General features: G+C 32.2%; 1 long non-coding RNA gene across 2 annotated transcripts; it reads left to right on the forward strand.

Moving 5' to 3' along the window:
• The first annotated feature begins 2,907 nt into the window (after positions 1 to 2,907).
• Positions 2,908 to 5,032, forward strand: LOC108830229 (uncharacterized). 2 transcript variants are annotated; one of them, XR_001946158.2, is made up of 7 exons: positions 2,908 to 3,064; positions 3,177 to 3,277; positions 3,623 to 3,879; positions 3,974 to 4,082; positions 4,186 to 4,327; positions 4,409 to 4,469; positions 4,539 to 5,032. It is a non-coding gene; the product is annotated as an uncharacterized LOC108830229 (long non-coding RNA). The 2 variants fall into 2 exon arrangements; XR_001946157.2 differs by having other exon boundaries at positions 2,910 to 3,277.
• The last annotated feature ends 407 nt before the right edge of the window (positions 5,033 to 5,439 follow it).

Here is a 5,439-nt window from a genome sequence, read left to right on the forward strand (position 1 = left end):
TTTTCTTTTTAAAATTTTGTAGAAACATCATAATTTCATAAATTGTAAAATAATGAACTTTAAAATTTGGATTATAAGATTACAAATAATGAAAAATTATAATTTAAATCAAATTATATTACATATCGGTCATCCATCAGTTCAATCGGTTAGTCTCGGGTAGTAATTTTTTTAATATGAATATTTTAAGAACCTAAATTGAATTGTCAGATCTCCGGATTAACCGGTGTAATCACAATCGGGTTGAATTTAAAAACACTAATTTAAATGCAAAAATATTTTAAATACACATTTTTTAAAAATTACCAAAATATTTATTAAGTTATTAGTGAATTTTTTAATCGTAAAATATTCCGCGCTTCCAAAGCGCGGGTCAAGATCTAGTTGCTATTACATAACACTCATCTTCAATTAGTACAATATCCCTTCCACTAACCAAAGGTCCATAGACATCTTACCCAAATTACAAAAACATTTAAACATTAGAAGATTAGTAAAATATTTTCACTGAATCACTTTTGTATTTCGATGCTTGCTCTTTTTTTGCTTGAGGTAGTGTATGTATATATAGTACTAAGCACATTGATGAGAAAGATTGGAGTTAAAAATTAGCTAATATATGCAAGTTTAATATATGATAATTTTCGGTAATTATTTGAAAATTAGACATAAAAAAATTAGGAAACTATATGTAGTCTATTTTCAATACATTGCCTAAAATATTTTTGCTACTAATAGAGAAATTCTTGGGTTCACCCCTAGAGTGAACCTTTAGGTTCACCCAACTAATAGGATTTCGTTATTTCATATTCAGTATCTTTTAAAAAAGGAAACAAAATATTGTTAAATTATACTAATATTTTTAAAGTAAAAAATAAAAATTAATAAAAAATTAATATTAATTGCAAACAAAAATACGTTTAAAAAAATATTTTTTTAATACAGTCAGCCAAACACTAAACCCAAAACCCTAAATCTTAAATCCTAAACCCCTGGGTAACCCTAAACCCTTGGTAAATCTAAGATGCTTGGATAAATTCTAAATCCTACGGTTTACGATTTATCCAAGGGTTTATGATTTACCCAAGGGTTTACGGTTTAGTATTTAGGGTTTAGGGTTTAGTGTTTTGCTGATTGTGTTAAAAATATTTTTTTTTAAAATCCAAAGATTTAGGATTTATCCAAGGGTTTACCATGGATTTAAGGTTTATGATTTAGGGTTTAGAGTTTAGGGCTTAGTGTTTTGCTGGCGGTATTTTAAATATAAAATCTTTTTTTGCGACTACTATTATTTTCTATTTATTTTTTATTTCAAAATAAAACTTGGCAATATTTTATTTCCTTTTTTAAAAGATACCGAATATGAAATAACGAAATCTTATTGGTTGGGTGAACCTAAATGTTCACTCTAGGAGTGAACCCAAATATTTCTCCTACTAATATATCCCATTTGTTAAGTGAATCAATGCAATATTTCTCTTATAATTTGGATCAATTTGAAATCTCAGTCAAGATACTATGTAATTACTTATCGCCTTGTGAATCATTTCCCATATTAACGTATTTAAATTTATGGGAATTTAAAGCTAATGTCATTTTCATTTGTGTGTACACCCCGTTGAAGGCAATTATTAAGGAAAATGACATTTTAGGAAATTTTAAATTTGACTATTTTTTATATTTTGGAATTTGTTTTAGAAATCTCCAATTCTTTGGCTTCGGATTCACAGGGGTTTCATTTTGTATTTTGTATTTTTTTTGAAGCTTTTTTAAAAAACATTTCTTAACTGTAACATAGGAACACAAAATGAAATTATCCATATATAAGAACAGTCTAATGAAATTGATTACAAATTGTGACTAAACCATGATTTTTGAAGTATTCATAATAATAGTTTTGAATCTGCTAATATTTACCAAATATGAAACAATTAATGTGTTCGTGTGTACCTTACCTAACCAATCTTTCTATATGTAACGACTATTTTTGAATTTTATAGATAGTGATTATAATATTTGACTGTTTTTATGTTGGTTATGAACTTATGATCATTTACGGTTCTTATGTTAAATTTTGAACCAAAACGCGGCAAAGTAAAACGTGAGTATAGTGTTTGAAAGTCAAATATTATAATCAATAATATAATAAAATTATAATATTTATATTTTAATGTAAAATTAATTATAATACGAATTTATATGGTAAGTAATGGTTACCAAACGTGGGTACTTACTTCTATAAATAATATGTTGTCATAATACAAATAATCAATTTTTTCAAATCAACCTCCCAAATTTACTCACTGTTTGGCGATGGTATAGTGGATTTGATTCAAAGATTTGAATTGATCATGTGTATTTCCTCCTAAACCGTTACACACCGAAGGTAACTAATTTCTATAATTTCGAGCCAAATAAGAACAATCACCGTCAAATCACTATAAATTTGGTTCATAATTTTATATGCTTCCTATATTCTAAAACATGCAATAATATTATATGGTTCCTATATTCGTGATGTTGAAAAAAAGAATATGCAATATAAAAGAATATATAAGTAAAAGAATATATAAAAAATGTATAAGTAAATGTATACATATTCACTTTTCTTACATATTACATACTGCATATTGCATACATATATAAAAGAATGTATAAGTAAAAGAATATATAAAAGAATGTATATGTAAATGTAAATGTATACATATATGCATTTCTTACATATAATATATAAAATCTAATTATATAAAGTAGAGTTTGTCTCTCTCCAGGTGAGAACACGTCACTAATTTAGTGCAGGAGAAGGCGACACGTGTCCGCGTTGTAAAAACGCTACGTTTCATTAAAAAGGTGATTTATTGGGCTTTGGTTTTTCATAAGTGATTGGGCTTTTGTGTCTTGGTTAGTGTCTGGCCGAGAACAGAGCTTCGTCTTCTCTTTCTTCGTTCAGATGTAACGTTGTTAGTTAAAGCTTCGTGATCAATCCCGGCTTTCGCTCCCCCTCTATGTCCTCTTTAATGCTTCTTTCGAACTGGAAGTCGGCGATTTCTGCGTATAAATATGGGTGAGTGATTCTCTCTTCCTCTCATCTCATTTCCCAATTCTTAGAGCTCATACTAAAAGATCGTAATATGGCTAATTCTCGCGTTTTCTTCTCTGATCTGACGGCCGGCAAGTGCTCCTCCGCCGTAGAGGCCAGACTTTTGAGGTTTTGGGAGGCAACGTGAAGCGTGGCGGCGAGCTTATGTGGATCGACATGCTGATGGTGGACGTCAACGTAAGAACCCGTTTTAGATTTAGATTTTTTATATTCATATAATTCCAGCGAGGAATCTTAGTGACTGTTCATCTATCTCACTTGATTCGGTTACCCTATTTGTGTTTGTTGATAATGAGATTTGTGAATTGTATTTCAGGCGACGGTCATGCAGGTAACGATAAGTGCTAACCGTTTTATTAGGTTCCGAGATTTCCCGAAAGTTTATGAGATATTAAGTTTCTAAGTGTCTCTCTGCAAATATGAACTTTTAACAATTTATCAATCATGGTTCTGAGAAAAAGAATGAACCTTTTCAGTTGTCCTGAATTTTAACTTTAGTCAACCTTTTGTGTGTTTCTGCAGATAAGAGCAATGGTCTCTACAACCTTCATCGGCAGCTCATAAGGGAGAAGAAGGGATACTTTGCAAAGTGAACGTGAGGGACTTTACCTTCAACGAACTCATACTGCAACCAGAAACTTTATAGAACAAACTCTGTTGTTGTTCTGACTATAGAGGATGGATCAATCAGACTACTCTAGATCTAGCTAAATCTAGTATTGTATTGTAGTTGTTGTCAAGCGTCTTAACCCTGATGGATTTCAAGGTCACCGAGAATGGTTGGTACACACAACATTGTTCTTTTATTATGTCACTCCAATCTCAAAGTTTCGTTCTTTCATTCTCTGACCCGTTTGTGTGATTTGTTGATAGGTCGGACATAGATCAAATACTTGGGACAGTTAAATCACCCGAGCTTAGTTAAACTGGTTGGTTATTTCTTGGAAGATCAAGCTTCTTTTCTATGATGATATGAATAACGGTAATCTTGAGGATCATCTGTTCACAACTGAGTTTATAAATTAAGATTTTACTGAAATTATCAGGTGATTGTTTGTTCTTATGCTTCGATGGTGTTGAAGCAGATTATGTGCAGTTTAAGACGCTCTCCTGGACCTTACGGGTTAAGTTTCCTCTGATGCAGCTAAAGAGCTTGCATTTTTTCATAGTTACCCTGTTAAAGTCATATACCAAGACATCAAGGCTTTGAACATCTTGCTCGACTCGGTATATACTCTATCCGAAATCTCAGTACCATCTTAGTGGATTTATAATTGTACTGACTTGGTTCTATTTCATAACAACAAGATTACAACGGAAAGCTTTCAGACTTTGGTTTAGCGAGGGACGGTCCAATGGAAGAAAGAAGGTAACAGTTTGTTCTGTTTCTTGCAGCTTATGAGGAGGACTCTTCTGATTTGTTTCAACTCTTTTACAGAACACACCGAAGACGGGAACGATGGAGAGCTTGAAGTGTTTGGTGTCATCACCATACATAAGGGATCTTGCTTCTTTAGTGGTCGCATATGGTATAAGTATCAACGTTGTGGAAGTTACTTGAAATGATTTTGTGAGTTGCAGCTAAGTCACTCGAGGGACTGTTCAATGCTTTGCGATCCGAAGAAGAGCTCGAGAAGGAAATGGAGAGGGGTCAAGATCCCAGTTGTCTCAAGATGAAGGTTCCCTAGGAGAGTCTTGAAGCAGTTCACCTGAGAAACCTGCTCCCACCAACACATAGAAGGGGGCTTTTGTTATTTGTTTTTTTAGGGAAAGGAATAAAGGAAGATTTCGTCAAAAAATAAGATTTTGAGAGTAAGAAAAGAAGGCAAATCTCTCAAACAATCTCTCTTTTGCACCACCACCTACCACTCTTTTTTAGTTTGTAGTTTTTAAAACATTATTTTAAGTTCAATTTGATCTTACGTTTTAATTTACTTCCATGGTAAACCTGTTTTGTGTATTGTTTGAAATCATAACATTTAATAAGCTAAGATTCAGTTCCGATCACAAAGCTTTCATGGTATACTCTGATTCAAAGATAATTGTAGTATCATGAATGAGACTGAGATGAAAGGGATAATTATGTGGGCATAAACCATGAAGGGCCTAGAAGAGCTTTAACTTTGCCGGGCAACATCAGTCGAATATAGAGAGGGTCCCAACGTAATTTTAAATTTATGAAGGATGGTGCAAATAATATATTAATAGTTGATGGTTGTTCTAAGTTAGTACAAGAGTCATGAATATTTTTGGATATGCGGCTCCTGAGGTACATTCTACCAATTCTCATATACCAAACTGGTTTCATTGTGAATTTCCAAGAGTAACCGAAAAAGCAA

This window comes from Raphanus sativus, chromosome 9 (genome assembly GCF_000801105.2).
Source record: "Raphanus sativus cultivar WK10039 chromosome 9, ASM80110v3, whole genome shotgun sequence".
NCBI lineage: Eukaryota > Viridiplantae > Streptophyta > Magnoliopsida > Brassicales > Brassicaceae > Raphanus > Raphanus sativus.